Source organism: Anomaloglossus baeobatrachus, unplaced genomic scaffold (assembly GCF_048569485.1).
Source record: "Anomaloglossus baeobatrachus isolate aAnoBae1 unplaced genomic scaffold, aAnoBae1.hap1 Scaffold_2651, whole genome shotgun sequence".
NCBI classification, from domain to species: Eukaryota; Metazoa; Chordata; class Amphibia; order Anura; family Aromobatidae; genus Anomaloglossus; species Anomaloglossus baeobatrachus.
The window spans coordinates 105,046-128,559 of record NW_027442179.1 but is presented as its reverse complement, the minus strand read 5'-3'; the positions used below and the strand labels follow the sequence as shown (position 1 = coordinate 128,559).

Below are 23,514 nucleotides of genomic sequence, written 5' to 3'. Positions count from 1 at the left end.
TGGCTTGGGTGACAAAATGTCTTGTGTAGGCGTGGGTTTGTCTCCCTCTCGCTCTCTCTCCCTAAGATGTGTCCGGCATAGGCCAGGGTGCCACTCGAGGCCCAAACCAATTCTGGTTATCGCTTCTCGGCCTTTTGGCTAAGATCAAGTGTAGTATCTGTTCTTATCAGTTTAATATCTGATACGTCCCCTATCTGGGGACCATATATTAAATGGATTTTTAGAACAGGGAGATGGAAAAAGAGCTTGCTCTGTCCACTCCACGCATTGACCTGGTATTGCAGTACCTCCAGGAACGGTGCACCCCTTCTTAACCCAGTTTCCAAAAGCAGAACTCGATTCACCTGATTCATATTAGCCCGATTAGCGAATTGAAATGAATTTTTATCTAACACACTTTTTACTTGCTTTATTCATCCAAATAGCAAACTCATCACCACTCAACTTCACCAACTCTGCTATGTCCCGTGCAGTATCTTGTTGTCAGTCTAATCTAGATCATGTGTAATTGAATGGAATAGATCCCTTTTGGACAAAGTGGAGTCAGATGCTGCAGTGACCACAGGTGTGAGAGGATCTACAATTGGCATTTGGTGTTATCTCTCTGCTTCCACTCCAAATAAAGTTACCTGTTGTTACCTGAACGTCAAATACTAAGAATGGGCGGCCTATGAAAGAATTAGTACTTTCATTAAGTATACTAAACCGGCTAATTGGGAATAGACAAACTGTAAAAAGCCCTCTGAGAAAGCCCCTCTCTAACCTTTGTTAGTAAGCTTTTCTGTAGCCTGCCTGTTGATGTATTTTCGGTTTGAACAGTGCACAACATGAAGAGACGGAACACTGGCGGCTTGTCACAATGCCCCCCGATGACATCACAATAGCGCTGCTGCCTAGAAAACAAGCTGCGCAGAAGAAGTTGTTCTTTGGGTGGGAGGGTGGGCTAGTGGAAGGAGGGGGCAATCTCTTTTTTTCCCGGGTGGTAGGGGGATGACAGGAGAAGGGAAGCGGGTGGTGAGAAAGGTACAGAGGGCAGGGTTTGGGGGCTGGGAAGGAAAGGGAAAAGATTAGGGTTTGGGGATGATGAAAGGGCTTTCTACGGGTAAGGATGGCAAAGGGTGGCAGTGACGGAAAGTCAGGCAACCTGTCCTGTCCGTCTTTTTGTATCGTGAATTGGAAAGACTGCAAGGGGGAGGGGAGTTGCTTGCGCCCTAAAGGAGGAGTTATTCAGATTCATTGCAGTGGGCGGCGGCTGCAAAACGCACCATTCTTCTTGTTTTTGCTCTGCAAAGCAGCCTTTTCAAGGGTTGGCTTGGGTGACAAAATGTCTTGTGTAGGCGTGGGTTTGTCTCCCTCTCGCTCTCTCTCCCTAAGATGTGTCCGGCATAGGCCAGGGTGCCACTCGAGGCCCAAACCAATTCTGGTTATCGCTTCTCGGCCTTTTGGCTAAGATCAAGTGTAGTATCTGTTCTTATCAGTTTAATATCTGATACGTCCCCTATCTGGGGACCATATATTAAATGGATTTTTAGAACAGGGAGATGGAAAAAGAGCTTGCTCTGTCCACTCCACGCATTGACCTGGTATTGCAGTACCTCCAGGAACGGTGCACCCCTTCTTAACCCAGTTTCCAAAAGCAGAACTCGATTCACCTGATTCATATTAGCCCGATTAGCGAATTGAAATGAATTTTTATCTAACACACTTTTTACTTGCTTTATTCATCCAAATAGCAAACTCATCACCACTCAACTTCACCAACTCTGCTATGTCCCGTGCAGTATCTTGTTGTCAGTCTAATCTAGATCATGTGTAATTGAATGGAATAGATCCCTTTTGGACAAAGTGGAGTCAGATGCTGCAGTGACCACAGGTGTGAGAGGATCTACAATTGGCATCTGGTGTTATCTCTCTGCTTCCACTCCAAATAAAGTTACCTGTTGTTACCTGAACGTCAAATACTAAGAATGGGCGGCCTATGAAAGAATTAGTACTTTCATTAAGTATACTAAACCGGCTAATTGGGAATAGACAAACTGTAAAAAGCCCTCTGAGAAAGCCCCTCTCTAACCTTTGTTAGTAAGCTTTTCTGTAGCCTGCCTGTTGATGTATTTTCGGTTTGAACAGTGCACAACATGAAGAGACGGAACACTGGCGGCTTGTCACAATGCCCCCCGATGACATCACAATAGCGCTGCTGCCTAGAAAACAAGCTGCGCAGAAGAAGTTGTTCTTTGGGTGGGAGGGTGGGCTAGTGGAAGGAGGGGGCAATCTCTTTTTTTCCCGGGTGGTAGGGGGATGACAGGAGAAGGGAAGCGGGTGGTGAGAAAGGTACAGAGGGCAGGGTTTGGGGGCTGGGAAGGAAAGGGAAAAGATTAGGGTTTGGGGATGATGAAAGGGCTTTCTACGGGTAAGGATGGCAAAGGGTGGCAGTGACGGAAAGTCAGGCAACCTGTCCTGTCCGTCTTTTTGTATCGTGAATTGGAAAGACTGCAAGGGGGAGGGGAGTTGCTTGCGCCCTAAAGGAGGAGTTATTCAGATTCATTGCAGTGGGCGGCGGCTGCAAAACGCACCATTCTTCTTGTTTTTGCTCTGCAAAGCAGCCTTTTCAAGGGTTGGCTTGGGTGACAAAATGTCTTGTGTAGGCGTGGGTTTGTCTCCCTCTCGCTCTCTCTCCCTAAGATGTGTCCGGCATAGGCCAGGGTGCCACTCGAGGCCCAAACCAATTCTGGTTATCGCTTCTCGGCCTTTTGGCTAAGATCAAGTGTAGTATCTGTTCTTATCAGTTTAATATCTGATACGTCCCCTATCTGGGGACCATATATTAAATGGATTTTTAGAACAGGGAGATGGAAAAAGAGCTTGCTCTGTCCACTCCACGCATTGACCTGGTATTGCAGTACCTCCAGGAACGGTGCACCCCTTCTTAACCCAGTTTCCAAAAGCAGAACTCGATTCACCTGATTCATATTAGCCCGATTAGCGAATTGAAATGAATTTTTATCTAACACACTTTTTACTTGCTTTATTCATCCAAATAGCAAACTCATCACCACTCAACTTCACCAACTCTGCTATGTCCCGTGCAGTATCTTGTTGTCAGTCTAATCTAGATCATGTGTAATTGAATGGAATAGATCCCTTTTGGACAAAGTGGAGTCAGATGCTGCAGTGACCACAGGTGTGAGAGGATCTACAATTGGCATCTGGTGTTATCTCTCTGCTTCCACTCCAAATAAAGTTACCTGTTGTTACCTGAACGTCAAATACTAAGAATGGGCGGCCTATGAAAGAATTAGTACTTTCATTAAGTATACTAAACCGGCTAATTGGGAATAGACAAACTGTAAAAAGCCCTCTGAGAAAGCCCCTCTCTAACCTTTGTTAGTAAGCTTTTCTGTAGCCTGCCTGTTGATGTATTTTCGGTTTGAACAGTGCACAACATGAAGAGACGGAACACTGGCGGCTTGTCACAATGCCCCCCGATGACATCACAATAGCGCTGCTGCCTAGAAAACAAGCTGCGCAGAAGAAGTTGTTCTTTGGGTGGGAGGGTGGGCTAGTGGAAGGAGGGGGCAATCTCTTTTTTTCCCGGGTGGTAGGGGGATGACAGGAGAAGGGAAGCGGGTGGTGAGAAAGGTACAGAGGGCAGGGTTTGGGGGCTGGGAAGGAAAGGGAAAAGATTAGGGTTTGGGGATGATGAAAGGGCTTTCTACGGGTAAGGATGGCAAAAGGTGGCAGTGACGGAAAGTCAGGCAACCTGTCCTGTCCGTCTTTTTGTATCGTGAATTGGAAAGACTGCAAGGGGGAGGGGAGTTGCTTGCGCCCTAAAGGAGGAGTTATTCAGATTCATTGCAGTGGGCGGCGGCTGCAAAACGCACCATTCTTCTTGTTTTTGCTCTGCAAAGCAGCCTTTTCAAGGGTTGGCTTGGGTGACAAAATGTCTTGTGTAGGCGTGGGTTTGTCTCCCTCTCGCTCTCTCTCCCTAAGATGTGTCCGGCATAGGCCAGGGTGCCACTCGAGGCCCAAACCAATTCTGGTTATCGCTTCTCGGCCTTTTGGCTAAGATCAAGTGTAGTATCTGTTCTTATCAGTTTAATATCTGATACGTCCCCTATCTGGGGACCATATATTAAATGGATTTTTAGAACAGGGAGATGGAAAAAGAGCTTGCTCTGTCCACTCCACGCATTGACCTGGTATTGCAGTACCTCCAGGAACGGTGCACCCCTTCTTAACCCAGTTTCCAAAAGCAGAACTCGATTCACCTGATTCATATTAGCCCGATTAGCGAATTGAAATGAATTTTTATCTAACACACTTTTTACTTGCTTTATTCATCCAAATAGCAAACTCATCACCACTCAACTTCACCAACTCTGCTATGTCCCGTGCAGTATCTTGTTGTCAGTCTAATCTAGATCATGTGTAATTGAATGGAATAGATCCCTTTTGGACAAAGTGGAGTCAGATGCTGCAGTGACCACAGGTGTGAGAGGATCTACAATTGGCATCTGGTGTTATCTCTCTGCTTCCACTCCAAATAAAGTTACCTGTTGTTACCTGAACGTCAAATACTAAGAATGGGCGGCCTATGAAAGAATTAGTACTTTCATTAAGTATACTAAACCGGCTAATTGGGAATAGACAAACTGTAAAAAGCCCTCTGAGAAAGCCCCTCTCTAACCTTTGTTAGTAAGCTTTTCTGTAGCCTGCCTGTTGATGTATTTTCGGTTTGAACAGTGCACAACATGAAGAGACGGAACACTGGCGGCTTGTCACAATGCCCCCCGATGACATCACAATAGCGCTGCTGCCTAGAAAACAAGCTGCGCAGAAGAAGTTGTTCTTTGGGTGGGAGGGTGGGCTAGTGGAAGGAGGGGGCAATCTCTTTTTTTCCCGGGTGGTAGGGGGATGACAGGAGAAGGGAAGCGGGTGGTGAGAAAGGTACAGAGGGCAGGGTTTGGGGGCTGGGAAGGAAAGGGAAAAGATTAGGGTTTGGGGATGATGAAAGGGCTTTCTACGGGTAAGGATGGCAAAGGGTGGCAGTGACGGAAAGTCAGGCAACCTGTCCTGTCCGTCTTTTTGTATCGTGAATTGGAAAGACTGCAAGGGGGAGGGGAGTTGCTTGCGCCCTAAAGGAGGAGTTATTCAGATTCATTGCAGTGGGCGGCGGCTGCAAAACGCACCATTCTTCTTGTTTTTGCTCTGCAAAGCAGCCTTTTCAAGGGTTGGCTTGGGTGACAAAATGTCTTGTGTAGGCGTGGGTTTGTCTCCCTCTCGCTCTCTCTCCCTAAGATGTGTCCGGCATAGGCCAGGGTGCCACTCGAGGCCCAAACCAATTCTGGTTATCGCTTCTCGGCCTTTTGGCTAAGATCAAGTGTAGTATCTGTTCTTATCAGTTTAATATCTGATACGTCCCCTATCTGGGGACCATATATTAAATGGATTTTTAGAACAGGGAGATGGAAAAAGAGCTTGCTCTGTCCACTCCACGCATTGACCTGGTATTGCAGTACCTCCAGGAACGGTGCACCCCTTCTTAACCCAGTTTCCAAAAGCAGAACTCGATTCACCTGATTCATATTAGCCCGATTAGCGAATTGAAATGAATTTTTATCTAACACACTTTTTACTTGCTTTATTCATCCAAATAGCAAACTCATCACCACTCAACTTCACCAACTCTGCTATGTCCCGTGCAGTATCTTGTTGTCAGTCTAATCTAGATCATGTGTAATTGAATGGAATAGATCCCTTTTGGACAAAGTGGAGTCAGATGCTGCAGTGACCACAGGTGTGAGAGGATCTACAATTGGCATCTGGTGTTATCTCTCTGCTTCCACTCCAAATAAAGTTACCTGTTGTTACCTGAACGTCAAATACTAAGAATGGGCGGCCTATGAAAGAATTAGTACTTTCATTAAGTATACTAAACCGGCTAATTGGGAATAGACAAACTGTAAAAAGCCCTCTGAGAAAGCCCCTCTCTAACCTTTGTTAGTAAGCTTTTCTGTAGCCTGCCTGTTGATGTATTTTCGGTTTGAACAGTGCACAACATGAAGAGACGGAACACTGGCGGCTTGTCACAATGCCCCCCGATGACATCACAATAGCGCTGCTGCCTAGAAAACAAGCTGCGCAGAAGAAGTTGTTCTTTGGGTGGGAGGGTGGGCTAGTGGAAGGAGGGGGCAATCTCTTTTTTTCCCGGGTGGTAGGGGGATGACAGGAGAAGGGAAGCGGGTGGTGAGAAAGGTACAGAGGGCAGGGTTTGGGGGCTGGGAAGGAAAGGGAAAAGATTAGGGTTTGGGGATGATGAAAGGGCTTTCTACGGGTAAGGATGGCAAAGGGTGGCAGTGACGGAAAGTCAGGCAACCTGTCCTGTCCGTCTTTTTGTATCGTGAATTGGAAAGACTGCAAGGGGGAGGGGAGTTGCTTGCGCCCTAAAGGAGGAGTTATTCAGATTCATTGCAGTGGGCGGCGGCTGCAAAACGCACCATTCTTCTTGTTTTTGCTCTGCAAAGCAGCCTTTTCAAGGGTTGGCTTGGGTGACAAAATGTCTTGTGTAGGCGTGGGTTTGTCTCCCTCTCGCTCTCTCTCCCTAAGATGTGTCCGGCATAGGCCAGGGTGCCACTCGAGGCCCAAACCAATTCTGGTTATCGCTTCTCGGCCTTTTGGCTAAGATCAAGTGTAGTATCTGTTCTTATCAGTTTAATATCTGATACGTCCCCTATCTGGGGACCATATATTAAATGGATTTTTAGAACAGGGAGATGGAAAAAGAGCTTGCTCTGTCCACTCCACGCATTGACCTGGTATTGCAGTACCTCCAGGAACGGTGCACCCCTTCTTAACCCAGTTTCCAAAAGCAGAACTCGATTCACCTGATTCATATTAGCCCGATTAGCGAATTGAAATGAATTTTTATCTAACACACTTTTTACTTGCTTTATTCATCCAAATAGCAAACTCATCACCACTCAACTTCACCAACTCTGCTATGTCCCGTGCAGTATCTTGTTGTCAGTCTAATCTAGATCATGTGTAATTGAATGGAATAGATCCCTTTTGGACAAAGTGGAGTCAGATGCTGCAGTGACCACAGGTGTGAGAGGATCTACAATTGGCATCTGGTGTTATCTCTCTGCTTCCACTCCAAATAAAGTTACCTGTTGTTACCTGAACGTCAAATACTAAGAATGGGCGGCCTATGAAAGAATTAGTACTTTCATTAAGTATACTAAACCGGCTAATTGGGAATAGACAAACTGTAAAAAGCCCTCTGAGAAAGCCCCTCTCTAACCTTTGTTAGTAAGCTTTTCTGTAGCCTGCCTGTTGATGTATTTTCGGTTTGAACAGTGCACAACATGAAGAGACGGAACACTGGCGGCTTGTCACAATGCCCCCCGATGACATCACAATAGCGCTGCTGCCTAGAAAACAAGCTGCGCAGAAGAAGTTGTTCTTTGGATGGGAGGGTGGGCTAGTGGAAGGAGGGGGCAATCTCTTTTTTTCCCGGGTGGTAGGGGGATGACAGGAGAAGGGAAGTGGGTGGTGAGAAAGGTACAGAGGGCAGGGTTTGGGGGCTGGGAAGGAAAGGGAAAAGATTAGGGTTTGGGGATGATGAAAGGGCTTTCTACGGGTAAGGATGGCAAAGGGTGGCAGTGACGGAAAGTCAGGCAACCTGTCCTGTCCGTCTTTTTGTATCGTGAATTGGAAAGACTGCAAGGGGGAGGGGAGTTGCTTGCGCCCTAAAGGAGGAGTTATTCAGATTCATTGCAGTGGGCGGCGGCTGCAAAACGCACCATTCTTCTTGTTTTTGCTCTGCAAAGCAGCCTTTTCAAGGGTTGGCTTGGGTGACAAAATGTCTTGTGTAGGCGTGGGTTTGTCTCCCTCTCGCTCTCTCTCCCTAAGATGTGTCCGACATAGGCCAGGGTGCCACTCGAGGCCCAAACCAATTCTGGTTATCGCTTCTCGGCCTTTTGGCTAAGATCAAGTGTAGTATCTGTTCTTATCAGTTTAATATCTGATACGTCCCCTATCTGGGGACCATATATTAAATGGATTTTTAGAACAGGGAGATGGAAAAAGAGCTTGCTCTGTCCACTCCACGCATTGACCTGGTATTGCAGTACCTCCAGGAACGGTGCACCCCTTCTTAACCCAGTTTCCAAAAGCAGAACTCGATTCACCTGATTCATATTAGCCCGATTAGCGAATTGAAATGAATTTTTATCTAACACACTTTTTACTTGCTTTATTCATCCAAATAGCAAACTCATCACCACTCAACTTCACCAACTCTGCTATGTCCCGTGCAGTATCTTGTTGTCAGTCTAATCTAGATCATGTGTAATTGAATGGAATAGATCCCTTTTGGACAAAGTGGAGTCAGATGCTGCAGTGACCACAGGTGTGAGAGGATCTACAATTGGCATCTGGTGTTATCTCTCTGCTTCCACTCCAAATAAAGTTACCTGTTGTTACCTGAACGTCAAATACTAAGAATGGGCGGCCTATGAAATAATTAGTACTTTCATTAAGTATACTAAACCGGCTAATTGGGAATAGACAAACTGTAAAAAGCCCTCTGAGAAAGCCCCTCTCTAACCTTTGTTAGTAAGCTTTTCTGTAGCCTGCCTGTTGATGTATTTTCGGTTTGAACAGTGCACAACATGAAGAGACGGAACACTGGCGGCTTGTCACAATGCCCCCCGATGACATCACAATAGCGCTGCTGCCTAGAAAACAAGCTGCGCAGAAGAAGTTGTTCTTTGGGTGGGAGGGTGGGCTAGTGGAAGGAGGGGGCAATCTCTTTTTTTCCCGGGTGGTAGGGGGATGACAGGAGAAGGGAAGCGGGTGGTGAGAAAGGTACAGAGGGCAGGGTTTGGGGGCTGGGAAGGAAAGGGAAAAGATTAGGGTTTGGGGATGATGAAAGGGCTTTCTACGGGTAAGGATGGCAAAGGGTGGCAGTGACGGAAAGTCAGGCAACCTGTCCTGTCCGTCTTTTTGTATCGTGAATTGGAAAGACTGCAAGGGGGAGGGGAGTTGCTTGCGCCCTAAAGGAGGAGTTATTCAGATTCATTGCAGTGGGCGGCGGCTGCAAAACGCACCATTCTTCTTGTTTTTGCTCTGCAAAGCAGCCTTTTCAAGGGTTGGCTTGGGTGACAAAATGTCTTGTGTAGGCGTGGGTTTGTCTCCCTCTCGCTCTCTCTCCCTAAGATGTGTCCGGCATAGGCCAGGGTGCCACTCGAGGCCCAAACCAATTCTGGTTATCGCTTCTCGGCCTTTTGGCTAAGATCAAGTGTAGTATCTGTTCTTATCAGTTTAATATCTGATACGTCCCCTATCTGGGGACCATATATTAAATGGATTTTTAGAACAGGGAGATGGAAAAAGAGCTTGCTCTGTCCACTCCACGCATTGACCTGGTATTGCAGTACCTCCAGGAACGGTGCACCCCTTCTTAACCCAGTTTCCAAAAGCAGAACTCGATTCACCTGATTCATATTAGCCCGATTAGCGAATTGAAATGAATTTTTATCTAACACACTTTTTACTTGCTTTATTCATCCAAATAGCAAACTCATCACCACTCAACTTCACCAACTCTGCTATGTCCCGTGCAGTATCTTGTTGTCAGTCTAATCTAGATCATGTGTAATTGAATGGAATAGATCCCTTTTGGACAAAGTGGAGTCAGATGCTGCAGTGACCACAGGTGTGAGAGGATCTACAATTGGCATCTGGTGTTATCTCTCTGCTTCCACTCCAAATAAAGTTACCTGTTGTTACCTGAACGTCAAATACTAAGAATGGGCGGCCTATGAAAGAATTAGTACTTTCATTAAGTATACTAAACCGGCTAATTGGGAATAGACAAACTGTAAAAAGCCCTCTGAGAAAGCCCCTCTCTAACCTTTGTTAGTAAGCTTTTCTGTAGCCTGTCTGTTGATGTATTTTCGGTTTGAACAGTGCACAACATGAAGAGACGGAACACTGGCGGCTTGTCACAATGCCCCCCGATGACATCACAATAGCGCTGCTGCCTAGAAAACAAGCTGCGCAGAAGAAGTTGTTCTTTGGGTGGGAGGGTGGGCTAGTGGAAGGAGGGGGCAATCTCTTTTTTTCCCGGGTGGTAGGGGGATGACAGGAGAAGGGAAGCGGGTGGTGAGAAAGGTACAGAGGGCAGGGTTTGGGGGCTGGGAAGGAAAGGGAAAAGATTAGGGTTTGGGGATGATGAAAGGGCTTTCTACGGGTAAGGATGGCAAAGGGTGGCAGTGACGGAAAGTCAGGCAACCTGTCCTGTCCGTCTTTTTGTATCGTGAATTGGAAAGACTGCAAGGGGGAGGGGAGTTGCTTGCGCCCTAAAGGAGGAGTTATTCAGATTCATTGCAGTGGGCGGTGGCTGCAAAACGCACCATTCTTCTTGTTTTTGCTCTGCAAAGCAGCCTTTTCAAGGGTTGGCTTGGGTGACAAAATGTCTTGTGTAGGCGTGGGTTTGTCTCCCTCTCGCTCTCTCTCCCTAAGATGTGTCCGGCATAGGCCAGGGTGCCACTCGAGGCCCAAACCAATTCTGGTTATCGCTTCTCGGCCTTTTGGCTAAGATCAAGTGTAGTATCTGTTCTTATCAGTTTAATATCTGATACGTCCCCTATCTGGGGACCATATATTAAATGGATTTTTAGAACAGGGAGATGGAAAAAGAGCTTGCTCTGTCCACTCCACGCATTGACCTGGTATTGCAGTACCTCCAGGAACGGTGCACCCCTTCTTAACCCAGTTTCCAAAAGCAGAACTCGATTCACCTGATTCATATTAGCCCGATTAGCGAATTGAAATGAATTTTTATCTAACACACTTTTTACTTGCTTTATTCATCCAAATAGCAAACTCATCACCACTCAACTTCACCAACTCTGCTATGTCCCGTGCAGTATCTTGTTGTCAGTCTAATCTAGATCATGTGTAATTGAATGGAATAGATCCCTTTTGGACAAAGTGGAGTCAGATGCTGCAGTGACCACAGGTGTGAGAGGATCTACAATTGGCATCTGGTGTTATCTCTCTGCTTCCACTCCAAATAAAGTTACCTGTTGTTACCTGAACGTCAAATACTAAGAATGGGCGGCCTATGAAAGAATTAGTACTTTCATTAAGTATACTAAACCGGCTAATTGGGAATAGACAAACTGTAAAAAGCCCTCTGAGAAAGCCCCTCTCTAACCTTTGTTAGTAAGCTTTTCTGTAGCCTGCCTGTTGATGTATTTTCGGTTTGAACAGTGCACAACATGAAGAGACGGAACACTGGCGGCTTGTCACAATGCCCCCCGATGACATCACAATAGCGCTGCTGCCTAGAAAACAAGCTGCGCAGAAGAAGTTGTTCTTTGGGTGGGAGGGTGGGCTAGTGGAAGGAGGGGGCAATCTCTTTTTTTCCCGGGTGGTAGGGGGATGACAGGAGAAGGGAAGCGGGTGGTGAGAAAGGTACAGAGGGCAGGGTTTGGGGGCTGGGAAGGAAAGGGAAAAGATTAGGGTTTGGGGATGATGAAAGGGCTTTCTACGGGTAAGGATGGCAAAGGGTGGCAGTGACGGAAAGTCAGGCAACCTGTCCTGTCCGTCTTTTTGTATCGTGAATTGGAAAGACTGCAAGGGGGAGGGGAGTTGCTTGCGCCCTAAAGGAGGAGTTATTCAGATTCATTGCAGTGGGCGGCGGCTGCAAAACGCACCATTCTTCTTGTTTTTGCTCTGCAAAGCAGCCTTTTCAAGGGTTGGCTTGGGTGACAAAATGTCTTGTGTAGGCGTGGGTTTGTCTCCCTCTCGCTCTCTCTCCCTAAGATGTGTCCGGCATAGGCCAGGGTGCCACTCGAGGCCCAAACCAATTCTGTTTATCGCTTCTCGGCCTTTTGGCTAAGATCAAGTGTAGTATCTGTTCTTATCAGTTTAATATCTGATACGTCCCCTATCTGGGGACCATATATTAAATGGATTTTTAGAACAGGGAGATGGAAAAAGAGCTTGCTCTGTCCACTCCACGCATTGACCTGGTATTGCAGTACCTCCAGGAACGGTGCACCCCTTCTTAACCCAGTTTCCAAAAGCAGAACTCGATTCACCTGATTCATATTAGCCCGATTAGCGAATTGAAATGAATTTTTATCTAACACACTTTTTACTTGCTTTATTCATCCAAATAGCAAACTCATCACCACTCAACTTCACCAACTCTGCTATGTCCCGTGCAGTATCTTGTTGTCAGTCTAATCTAGATCATGTGTAATTGAATGGAATAGATCCCTTTTGGACAAAGTGGAGTCAGATGCTGCAGTGACCACAGGTGTGAGAGGATCTACAATTGGCATCTGGTGTTATCTCTCTGCTTCCACTCCAAATAAAGTTACCTGTTGTTACCTGAACGTCAAATACTAAGAATGGGCGGCCTATGAAAGAATTAGTACTTTCATTAAGTATACTAAACCGGCTAATTGGGAATAGACAAACTGTAAAAAGCCCTCTGAGAAAGCCCCTCTCTAACCTTTGTTAGTAAGCTTTTCTGTAGCCTGCCTGTTGATGTATTTTCGGTTTGAACAGTGCACAACATGAAGAGACGGAACACTGGCGGCTTGTCACAATGCCCCCCGATGACATCACAATAGCGCTGCTGCCTAGAAAACAAGCTGCGCAGAAGAAGTTGTTCTTTGGGTGGGAGGGTGGGCTAGTGGAAGGAGGGGGCAATCTCTTTTTTTCCCGGGTGGTAGGGGGATGACAGGAGAAGGGAAGCGGGTGGTGAGAAAGGTACAGAGGGCAGGGTTTGGGGGCTGGGAAGGAAAGGGAAAAGATTAGGGTTTGGGGATGATGAAAGGGCTTTCTACGGGTAAGGATGGCAAAGGGTGGCAGTGACGGAAAGTCAGGCAACCTGTCCTGTCCGTCTTTTTGTATCGTGAATTGGAAAGACTGCAAGGGGGAGGGGAGTTGCTTGCGCCCTAAAGGAGGAGTTATTCAGATTCATTGCAGTGGGCGGCGGCTGCAAAACGCACCATTCTTCTTGTTTTTGCTCTGCAAAGCAGCCTTTTCAAGGGTTGGCTTGGGTGACAAAATGTCTTGTGTAGGCGTGGGTTTGTCTCCCTCTCGCTCTCTCTCCCTAAGATGTGTCCGGCATAGGCCAGGGTGCCACTCGAGGCCCAAACCAATTCTGGTTATCGCTTCTCGGCCTTTTGGCTAAGATCAAGTGTAGTGTTGTTCGAAGAGGTGGTTTAAGCTCCAGGCCACCTTAGTACAATGATACAATGCACACTGGAAGGTTGCGCTTGCTAGTACTCTGGGTGGATAGTATATTCATCTAGAGGAAAACATGGCCCTACCAGGATCGAGGCTATTAGACTGAGTAAGGGTGGGGGGCTATGGTACAACGTGCCCCAGGACTGACGACCCTGGAGTGAGTCTGAGCTTGCTGGCTTGGGACCCCGGCAAGCCTTGGGCTCTGTAGCACACCGTACCTTGCCTTTTCATACTTTTTGAGCATATTACCCTATCCCGGCCTTCTGGCTAGGAAGGGAAATTTTTATAATCCCGGTCGGAGGTCTGGTCAGCTTTGGGCTGAGAAACTAACACCCGGTTGGAGGTCTGGGTCAGCTTCGGCTGAGAAACCAACACCCGGTTGGAGGTCTGGGTCAGCTTCGGCTGAGAAACCAACACCCGGTTGGAGGTCCGGTTAGCCTTGGGCTGAGAAACCAACACCGGTTGACGGTCCGGGCAGTTTCGGCTGCGAAACCAACAACTAGTAGCTCTCTACTCCACTTGGGTAAGATGCCTGGGTGGACGCTGGGAGCAACGACAAGGCTCAACCAGGCTTCGGCTTGGGGGAGCACCGAAGATCCCTGACCCTTGCTGTGGCCTTCTGGCTCGGAGGGACGGGGTTGATTTTTGGGGACCCTCTCCTCACGGTGGGGTCCACACGAATCCTAGCCTTTGCACTGTTTTTGGTGTGACTTCGGTCATGCATTTTTTGTGGTGCTTTGGAAAGCTTCATTAAATCAAAAATCTGTTCTTATCAGTTTAATATCTGATACGTCCCCTATCTGGGGACCATATATTAAATGGATTTTTAGAACAGGGAGATGGAAAAAGAGCTTGCTCTGTCCACTCCACGCATTGACCTGGTATTGCAGTACCTCCAGGAACGGTGCACCCCTTCTTAACCCAGTTTCCAAAAGCAGAACTCGATTCACCTGATTCATATTAGCCCGATTAGCGAATTGAAATGAATTTTTATCTAACACACTTTTTACTTGCTTTATTCATCCAAATAGCAAACTCATCACCACTCAACTTCACCAACTCTGCTATGTCCCGTGCAGTATCTTGTTGTCAGTCTAATCTAGATCATGTGTAATTGAATGGAATAGATCCCTTTTGGACAAAGTGGAGTCAGATGCTGCAGTGACCACAGGTGTGAGAGGATCTACAATTGGCATCTGGTGTTATCTCTCTGCTTCCACTCCAAATAAAGTTACCTGTTGTTACCTGAACGTCAAATACTAAGAATGGGCGGCCTATGAAAGAATTAGTACTTTCATTAAGTATACTAAACCGGCTAATTGGGAATAGACAAACTGTAAAAAGCCCTCTGAGAAAGCCCCTCTCTAACCTTTGTTAGTAAGCTTTTCTGTAGCCTGCCTGTTGATGTATTTTCGGTTTGAACAGTGCACAACATGAAGAGACGGAACACTGGCGGCTTGTCACAATGCCCCCCGATGACATCACAATAGCGCTGCTGCCTAGAAAACAAGCTGCGCAGAAGAAGTTGTTCTTTGGGTGGGAGGGTGGGCTAGTGGAAGGAGGGGGCAATCTCTTTTTTTCCCGGGTGGTAGGGGGATGACAGGAGAAGGGAAGCGGGTGGTGAGAAAGGTACAGAGGGCAGGGTTTGGGGGCTGGGAAGGAAAGGGAAAAGATTAGGGTTTGGGGATGATGAAAGGGCTTTCTACGGGTAAGGATGGCAAAGGGTGGCAGTGACGGAAAGTCAGGCAACCTGTCCTGTCCGTCTTTTTGTATCGTGAATTGGAAAGACTGCAAGGGGGAGGGGAGTTGCTTGCGCCCTAAAGGAGGAGTTATTCAGATTCATTGCAGTGGGCGGCGGCTGCAAAACGCACCATTCTTCTTGTTTTTGCTCTGCAAAGCAGCCTTTTCAAGGGTTGGCTTGGGTGACAAAATGTCTTGTGTAGGCGTGGGTTTGTCTCCCTCTCGCTCTCTCTCCCTAAGATGTGTCCGGCATAGGCCAGGGTGCCACTCGAGGCCCAAACCAATTCTGGTTATCGCTTCTCGGCCTTTTGGCTAAGATCAAGTGTCTTGCCAGAAGGTTCCCAATTGCTACCCTTGGCCTTGTAGCTTAAATGGCTACATGCTGCTATTGGGGGTAGTGAGCAGGAAACGAGAAGGCGACGCCTTTTGGCTAGGATCGTGTGTCTTAGCAGGAGGTCCTCAATTGCTACCCTTGGCCTTGTAGCTTAAATGGCTACATGCTGCTATTGGGGGTAGTGAGCGAGGCTGTTAACCCTTGGTGATCCAGGAGGTGTTTTGAAGATGGGCGCCACCGTCCGTTTTGCTGGGACCGGGGATACCCGGGTCCGTTTTGGTTTCCGTATTGATGTCGCAGAGGAAAAGTTGCAGCAATTCCATCTGGAATACTTGGTGAACAAAGTTCTATATGACATCCTGGATGTGAAGAAGAATGAGATCGTTTGTCTTCAGGAGTTCAGACGAAGTGGACGGTATGTGCTTGTCCTTTCCCATATTGGCGCTTGCCAGAATCTTTATCGGTCCTTGTTAATGAATACTACTAACTCTTTGCTGAGTGGACTTGACTTTACCCTGCTTTATTCTAAGGGCGATGTTCCTTTAGTGGTGTTTATGCACAACCCTTTTGTTAATGTGGCAGAAATCACAGACTTCCTGATGAAGCATTGCAGCTATGTTCAGTACTCACACAAAATTACCAACAAGGAGGGACTCTGGACAGGCAAGCATAAATATTTTGTGCGTTTTGGGGTGGACCCTCAGGGCCCTGGGGGTTTCCGCCACCCTCCCTCTACTTTTCATATTGGGAAAGATTCTGGTTACCTGTTCTATCCAGATGCCCCTTATTTTTGCCGGAAATGTAATGTTTTTGGTCACACTCAGGATAAGTGTCCTTATGAAGCAACCTGTAGGAAATGTAACCAGGTGGGGCACATGGCTAGGGATTGCAGCAACCCCATTGTTTGCAATGCTTGTGGAGAAGTCGGGCATGCCTATCGGGACTGCAGGAACCGCACTAAGACCAGGCTATACGCTCAGGTGGTCGCAGCGGCCCCTGTAGCTCCTGTTAAGGCTGCACCAGCTGCTAGTCACCCTGTTGCTGTTTCTGCTAATGACCCTGTTCTTCTCCCTGTTACTACTGCTCAGGATTTGGATAAAGCTCCTGCAGTCTCTCCATGTCCACCTGATCAAGGAATGGAGGTCTCCGAGCTGGAAGCTGATCTCCCTTGTCACTCTGCTGCCTGTGGCGAGGGGGAAATCGAGGAGGATTTGAGCAAGTCCCCTGCGCTGTCATGGGGTACAACAAAGTCTCTGGTGAGCAAAGATGGTAGTCCAGATGGGCAGGGAGATTTTTCTGCTTCAGCTGCAGTCAGGTCATCGGAGGAGGGGGAGTTTATGGCTGCTAAGAAATTAAAGCTTGCAGACAAGGGGTGGAGCACTGTCAGTACTGCAAGTGCAAGCCCTTTGAGTGATCGGGTCTACCCTGACATTAGCTTTTCACCTGGAGTTGATGATTTTTTTGGGGAGGTTGCAGACACTCACTGCTTTGTGTCTCCCTGCCAGCCTCCAGAAGGAGAAGGTTGAGGCGAAGATGGCCAGCTTACGGTTACCTGGTTAAACTAGTAAGAACATGGCTCCCAAAACTACATGTAATGTCCTATCCTTGAATGTGAGACAAATTAAATCCAGAGGAAGAAGAGCTACTATCCTCAAATATGTTTCTAAAATAGGTGCAGATATCTTTTGTTTGCAGGAGTGCGGACTGTTTGATGCTCCTACGGATCAAGATTGGCCTCATGGACAACACATTTGGTCTGGTTCGTCTGTAAATAAAAATGATGGTGTGGGGATTCTGTTGGGTAACAAGGACTTTTCTTTTGATAGTTATACAGTAGTGGAGGTGGGGAGATGTATCATTGCAATTATTAACTATAGAGGGTGGCGGGTTAGGATTGTTAATGTATATTGTCCTACGAGAAAAGAAGATCGTTTAGCTCTGTTAGAGAAAGTTGGTTTATTTTTGCCAGGAAAAATGCCTACTATTTTTGTTGGGGATTTTAATTGTACGACGGAAGGTACTATGGATGTAACCGGGAAAAAGCTGTTACATATCATTTCTGATTTTTCTTTCTCAGATGCCGCTGTTGTAAAGCTGGGCAATCCACCACCACCTACGTACAAGGCGGACAGAGGAGGTATAGAATCACGGATTGACCGTATGTTTTTTTCTAAAAATATTGAGTGTGTAAGGTTTAAACAGTGTGCGGTTCCTTTTTCGGACCACGAATGTTTGAAGGGTGTGTTCAGAGGGGATGGTGGACCTGTAAAGAGGGGTGCTGTATGGAAGTTAAATGTGAGATTGCTAGAGGATGCAAAAGTGATGAAAGAGTTTAAAGAAGAGTACCGAAGATGGGGGTACTACAAAAACAGGTTTGCAAGTGTGTTAGAGTGGTGGGATTGGGTTAAAGGGGAGATTAAAACTTTTTTCAGGAAATGGGGCTACAAAAAAGCTACCATGTTTCGTAATAAATTTAAAGATGTGAATACTCGGATTGATTGGTTACAAAAGTGTAGTAGGTCTGGGATTGATGTAAGTGATTCGTTGGTGGAGGCAAAAAATGAGTTGAAATGTCTGATTGAGAAAAAGGGTAAGGAAATTATCTATAGGACGAAAGTTGAACATTTGGATAAGAATGAGAAATGTACCAGATATTTCTTTAAAAAAATGAATGGGAAGAAAGTAGATATGGATGTGATTGTGGATGAGAATGATGTTCCTGTGACTGGTGAAAGTGTGATTGACGAGGTGAAAGCCTTTTACAGCAGACTGTATGGAGAGAAGTGGATTGATTCTGGTCTAATGACTGAAGTGTTGGCTAGCATGGAGTGTAGACTAGGCAAAGATGAGTGTGAGGATTTGTGTGATGAGGTGGTTCTGGATGAAGTGAGAAAGGTTGTGTTTAGTGCACAAAAGAATAAAACTCCTGGAAAGGATGGCTTGCCAATTGAACTATATGTGAAAGCATGGGAGTGTATGGGCACGGATCTGACGGAGATATGTAAGTATATGTGGGAAACTGGTATGCTGTGTGACTCTATGAAAGAAGGGGTAGTGGTACTTATCCATAAGAAGGGGGAAAAGAGTAAATTGGGGAATTGGAGGCCTATTACGCTTCTGAATTCTGATTATAAGGTTTTCAGTAAACTATTAGCTAATCGTATGCGTGAAGTGCTTGGGAAGGTTGTAAAGGATGATCAAGTGTGTGCTGTGCCTGGAAGGAGCATCAGTGATAACTTGTTGTTGTTGAGGGATGTTATTGGTGACTGTAAGACTAGAAAGCAGAAGTGCATGTTGTTGGCTCTTGATTTTGAGAAAGCGTTTGATAGGGTGTCGCATGTTTTTATGTTTGAGGTCTTGAATAGTATGGGTTTTCCTAAGAAGTTCTTGGATGGTGTGAGATGTCTGTATGGTGGTGTGACAAGTGAATTCTTAGTGAATGGATGTTTGAGTGGGAAAGTACAGATCAAGTCAGGTGTCCGTCAGGGGTGTCCAATGTCCCCTGTTTTATTTGTCAGTGTGATTGAGCCTTTGTTATGTATGATCAGGCGTGAGAAACTGATAAGAGGGATGTTAATACCTGGTAGTGGCGGTAAGAATGTGAAGGTGCTTGGCTATATGGATGATGTAGTGATAGTGAGTGAGAGTATTGCGTCTATGACTAGAGTAAAGCTGTTGTTGGATTTCTTCTGTGGCGCGTCTGCTTTTAAAGTCAACTGGAATAAATGTTGTTTTAAGTGTTTTGGTGATAGTAGTGTTAAGATGGACGGAGTGACAAGTGTGGATGGTCCAATCAAAGTGCTGGGTGTGTTGTTTAATGATGATCTGAGAGGTACGGAGAGTTGGGAAGAATGTGGATTGCGGATTGAGAGGAAACTGAATTTCTGGAGAATGCGTGATCTGACATTGAATGGTAAAGTTTTGATTATTAAGGCCGTGGTGCTGCCGATTCTCCTTTATATCTCTGGGGTCTTCCCGTCCCCATATAAAAAGATAAAAAGAGTAGAGAAACTGATTTTTACCTTTTTTTGGGGGAGCAAAATGGAAAAATTAAAAAGAGAGCATTTATACAAGGCCTGTCATTATGGGGGTTTAAACTTTCCAAATATTGAAATCTTTCTTAGTCTTCATTATATTAAGACGGTAGTAATCCTAATGGGAAAGAACAATAAAGGGGCCTACATGGTGAGGTATATGGCGGGCTGGATGCTGTATGGCTTGTGTTGGGTAAAAAGGGATGCGCGTGTGCCTGTGTCGTTCATGTGTCCAGTCTGGTACGACATGATTGAGAGGTTTATTAGAAAAAATGATTTGCTGGCTGTACCTATGAGTGAGTTCAGAGCAGCGAAGAGAGTGATGAAAAGGCTGAGAGCGAATGAGGTAGAATGTAATATTAATGATTTGAGAGGGAATGATGTGTCAGATGCATGGAAGAAACTGAGTACACCGGGTATGTCTAATAAGCAGAGGGATGTTGTGTGGTTGGCATTGCATGATATATTACCTGTGAGAGATGTGCAGAAGAGAAGGGACCTGATTAGAACGGATGTGTGTCCACGGGAGGGATGTGGTGCCCGTGAGACCGTGAGACATGTCATGTGGGACTGTGATTACGCCTATAGTGTGTGGAAATGTGTAGGAGGCCTGTGTAAGGGGCTGGCTGGTGTGAACCATATTAATTGGAGGGTGGCTATGTTTGGCATTGGTGCATGTGGGAGTGTTAAAGAGAGGATTTTGTGGCTTATCATGGCTTGTGTGATGGAAAGCTTATGGGATGTCAGAAATTTGGGACTTTTAAAAAGGAAGGTGGTTCCTATTAACGACTGTGTAAGATTAATTCTTTCCAGACTTTATGTTATTTACCAATGGGATAAGAGTAGAGGTGGTGGTGGATTGGACGCTGAAGGCATATGGAAGGTTTTAAAGTGGCATTATTTGGTGAAGTATCAATAAGAGGTAAATTCTCTGTTTTTCAGTATTTTCTGTTTTTCTTGTGATACTTTCTTTGGATATGTACTGCAATACTTTTTGGAAAATTAAAAAAAGAATATAACCATTGTGATGAGTTTGGATAAACAGCAAAGTTGTAAACTTGATATTGTTGTTTTTAACTAACCTGAATGGTTTTAAAAAAAAAAAAAATCTGTTCTTATCAGTTTAATATCTGATACGTCCCCTATCTGGGGACCATATATTAAATGGATTTTTAGAACAGGGAGATGGAAAAAGAGCTTGCTCTGTCCACTCCACGCATTGACCTGGTATTGCAGTACCTCCAGGAACGGTGCACCCCTTCTTAACCCAGTTTCCAAAAGCAGAACTCGATTCACCTGATTCATATTAGCCCGATTAGCGAATTGAAATGAATTTTTATCTAACACACTTTTTACTTGCTTTATTCATCCAAATAGCAAACTCATCACCACTCAACTTCACCAACTCTGCTATGTCCCGTGCAGTATCTTGTTGTCAGTCTAATCTAGATCATGTGTAATTGAATGGAATAGATCCCTTTTGGACAAAGTGGAGTCAGATGCTGCAGTGACCACAGGTGTGAGAGGATCTACAATTGGCATCTGGTGTTATCTCTCTGCTTCCACTCCAAATAAAGTTACCTGTTGTTACCTGAACGTCAAATACTAAGAATGGGCGGCCTATGAAAGAATTAGTACTTTCATTAAGTATACTAAACCGGCTAATTGGGAATAGACAAACTGTAAAAAGCCCTCTGAGAAAGCCCCTCTCTAACCTTTGTTAGTAAGCTTTTCTGTAGCCTGCCTGTTGATGTATTTTCGGTTTGAACAGTGCACAACATGAAGAGACGGAACACTGGCGGCTTGTCACAATGCCCCCCGATGACATCACAATAGCGCTGCTGCCTAGAAAACAAGCTGCGCAGAAGAAGTTGTTCTTTGGGTGGGAGGGTGGGCTAGTGGAAGGAGGGGGCAATCTCTTTTTTTCCCGGGTGGTAGGGGGATGACAGGAGAAGGGAAGCGGGTGGTGAGAAAGGTACAGAGGGCAGGGTTTGGGGGCTGGGAAGGAAAGGGAAAAGATTAGGGTTTGGGGATGATGAAAGGGCTTTCTACGGGTAAGGATGGCAAAGGGTGGCAGTGACGGAAAGTCAGGCAACCTGTCCTGTCCGTCTTTTTGTATCGTGAATTGGAAAGACTGCAAGGGGGAGGGGAGTTGCTTGCGCCCTAAAGGAGGAGTTATTCAGATTCATTGCAGTGGGCGGCGGCTGCAAAACGCACCATTCTTCTTGTTTTTGCTCTGCAAAGCAGCCTTTTCAAGGGTTGGCTTGGGTGACAAAATGTCTTGTGTAGGCGTGGGTTTGTCTCCCTCTCGCTCTCTCTCCCTAAGATGTGTCCGGCATAGGCCAGGGTGCCACTCGAGGCCCAAACCAATTCTGGTTATCGCTTCTCGGCCTTTTGGCTAAGATCAAGTGTAGTATCTGTTCTTATCAGTTTAATATCTGATACGTCCCCTATCTGGGGACCATATATTAAATGGATTTTTAGAACAGGGAGATGGAAAAAGAGCTTGCTCTGTCCACTCCACGCATTGACCTGGTATTGCAGTACCTCCAGGAACGGTGCACCCCTTCTTAACCCAGTTTCCAAAAGCAGAACTCGATTCACCTGATTCATATTAGCCCGATTAGCGAATTGAAATGAATTTTTATCTAACACACTTTTTACTTGCTTTATTCATCCAAATAGCAAACTCATCACCACTCAACTTCACCAACTCTGCTATGTCCCGTGCAGTATCTTGTTGTCAGTCTAATCTAGATCATGTGTAATTGAATGGAATAGATCCCTTTTGGACAAAGTGGAGTCAGATGCTGCAGTGACCACAGGTGTGAGAGGATCTACAATTGGCATCTGGTGTTATCTCTCTGCTTCCACTCCAAATAAAGTTACCTGTTGTTACCTGAACGTCAAATACTAAGAATGGGCGGCCTATGAAAGAATTAGTACTTTCATTAAGTATACTAAACCGGCTAATTGGGAATAGACAAACTGTAAAAAGCCCTCTGAGAAAGCCCCTCTCTAAGCTTTGTTAGTAAGCTTTTCTGTAGCCTGCCTGTTGATGTATTTTCGGTTTGAACAGTGCACAACATGAAGAGACGGAACACTGGCGGCTTGTCACAATGCCCCCCGATGACATCACAATAGCGCTGCTGCCTAGAAAACAAGCTGCGCAGAAGAAGTTGTTCTTTGGGTGGGAGGGTGGGCTAGTGGAAGGAGGGGGCAATCTCTTTTTTTCCCGGGTGGTAGGGGGATGACAGGAGAAGGGAAGCGGGTGGTGAGAAAGGTACAGAGGGCAGGGTTTGGGGGCTGGGAAGGAAAGGGAAAAGATTAGGGTTTGGGGATGATGAAAGGGCTTTCTACGGGTAAGGATGGCAAAGGGTGGCAGTGACGGAAAGTCAGGCAACCTGTCCTGTCCGTCTTTTTGTATCGTGAATTGGAAAGACTGCAAGGGGGAGGGGAGTTGCTTGCGCCCTAAAGGAGGAGTTATTCAGATTCATTGCAGTGGGCGGCGGCTGCAAAACGCACCATTCTTCTTGTTTTTGCTCTGCAAAGCAGCCTTTTCAAGGGTTGGCTTGGGTGACAAAATGTCTTGTGTAGGCGTGGGTTTGTCTCCCTCTCGCTCTCTCTCCCTAAGATGTGTCCGGCATAGGCCAGGGTGCCACTCGAGGCCCAAACCAATTCTGGTTATCGCTTCTCGGCCTTTTGGCTAAGATCAAGTGTAGTATCTGTTCTTATCAGTTTAATATCTGATACGTCCCCTATCTGGGGACCATATATTAAATGGATTTTTAGAACAGGGAGATGGAAAAAGAGCTTGCTCTGTCCACTCCACGCATTGACCTGGTATTGCAGTACCTCCAGGAACGGTGCACCCCTTCTTAACCCAGTTTCCAAAAGCAGAACTCGATTCACCTGATTCATATTAGCCCGATTAGCGAATTGAAATGAATTTTTATCTAACACACTTTTTACTTGCTTTATTCATCCAAATAGCAAACTCATCACCACTCAACTTCACCAACTCTGCTATGTCCCGTGCAGTATCTTGTTGTCAGTCTAATCTAGATCATGTGTAATTGAATGGAATAGATCCCTTTTGGACAAAGTGGAGTCAGATGCTGCAGTGAC

General features: G+C 46.1%; 14 non-coding genes across 14 annotated transcripts; all 14 read left to right on the top strand.

Annotated features, from left to right (window-relative positions):
- Positions 1-118: 118 nt before the first annotated feature.
- Positions 119-309, top strand: LOC142264355 (U2 spliceosomal RNA). The gene has a single exon (XR_012730876.1). It is a non-coding gene; the product is annotated as a U2 spliceosomal RNA (small nuclear RNA).
- Positions 310-1,426: 1,117 nt separating this feature from the next.
- On the top strand, positions 1,427-1,617 carry LOC142264354 (U2 spliceosomal RNA). The gene has a single exon (XR_012730875.1). It is a non-coding gene; the product is annotated as a U2 spliceosomal RNA (small nuclear RNA).
- Positions 1,618-2,734: 1,117 nt separating this feature from the next.
- Positions 2,735-2,925, top strand: LOC142264353 (U2 spliceosomal RNA). Its single transcript, XR_012730874.1, has one exon. It is a non-coding gene; the product is annotated as a U2 spliceosomal RNA (small nuclear RNA).
- Positions 2,926-4,042: 1,117 nt separating this feature from the next.
- On the top strand, positions 4,043-4,233 carry LOC142264352 (U2 spliceosomal RNA). The gene has a single exon (XR_012730873.1). It is a non-coding gene; the product is annotated as a U2 spliceosomal RNA (small nuclear RNA).
- Positions 4,234-5,350: 1,117 nt separating this feature from the next.
- Positions 5,351-5,541, top strand: LOC142264349 (U2 spliceosomal RNA). Its single transcript, XR_012730871.1, has one exon. It is a non-coding gene; the product is annotated as a U2 spliceosomal RNA (small nuclear RNA).
- A 1,117-nt stretch (positions 5,542-6,658) lies between these two features.
- LOC142264348 (U2 spliceosomal RNA) lies at positions 6,659-6,849 on the top strand. Its single transcript, XR_012730870.1, has one exon. It is a non-coding gene; the product is annotated as a U2 spliceosomal RNA (small nuclear RNA).
- A 1,117-nt stretch (positions 6,850-7,966) lies between these two features.
- Positions 7,967-8,157, top strand: LOC142264347 (U2 spliceosomal RNA). Its single transcript, XR_012730869.1, has one exon. It is a non-coding gene; the product is annotated as a U2 spliceosomal RNA (small nuclear RNA).
- A 1,117-nt stretch (positions 8,158-9,274) lies between these two features.
- Positions 9,275-9,465, top strand: LOC142264346 (U2 spliceosomal RNA). Its single transcript, XR_012730868.1, has one exon. It is a non-coding gene; the product is annotated as a U2 spliceosomal RNA (small nuclear RNA).
- A 1,117-nt stretch (positions 9,466-10,582) lies between these two features.
- On the top strand, positions 10,583-10,773 carry LOC142264345 (U2 spliceosomal RNA). Its single transcript, XR_012730867.1, has one exon. It is a non-coding gene; the product is annotated as a U2 spliceosomal RNA (small nuclear RNA).
- Positions 10,774-11,890: 1,117 nt separating this feature from the next.
- LOC142264344 (U2 spliceosomal RNA) lies at positions 11,891-12,081 on the top strand. Its single transcript, XR_012730866.1, has one exon. It is a non-coding gene; the product is annotated as a U2 spliceosomal RNA (small nuclear RNA).
- A 1,919-nt stretch (positions 12,082-14,000) lies between these two features.
- Positions 14,001-14,193, top strand: LOC142264402 (U2 spliceosomal RNA). Its single transcript, XR_012730919.1, has one exon. It is a non-coding gene; the product is annotated as a U2 spliceosomal RNA (small nuclear RNA).
- A 6,260-nt stretch (positions 14,194-20,453) lies between these two features.
- LOC142264413 (U2 spliceosomal RNA) lies at positions 20,454-20,647 on the top strand. The gene has a single exon (XR_012730929.1). It is a non-coding gene; the product is annotated as a U2 spliceosomal RNA (small nuclear RNA).
- Positions 20,648-21,764: 1,117 nt separating this feature from the next.
- LOC142264343 (U2 spliceosomal RNA) lies at positions 21,765-21,955 on the top strand. The gene has a single exon (XR_012730865.1). It is a non-coding gene; the product is annotated as a U2 spliceosomal RNA (small nuclear RNA).
- A 1,117-nt stretch (positions 21,956-23,072) lies between these two features.
- Positions 23,073-23,263, top strand: LOC142264342 (U2 spliceosomal RNA). The gene has a single exon (XR_012730864.1). It is a non-coding gene; the product is annotated as a U2 spliceosomal RNA (small nuclear RNA).
- Positions 23,264-23,514: the final 251 nt, after the last annotated feature.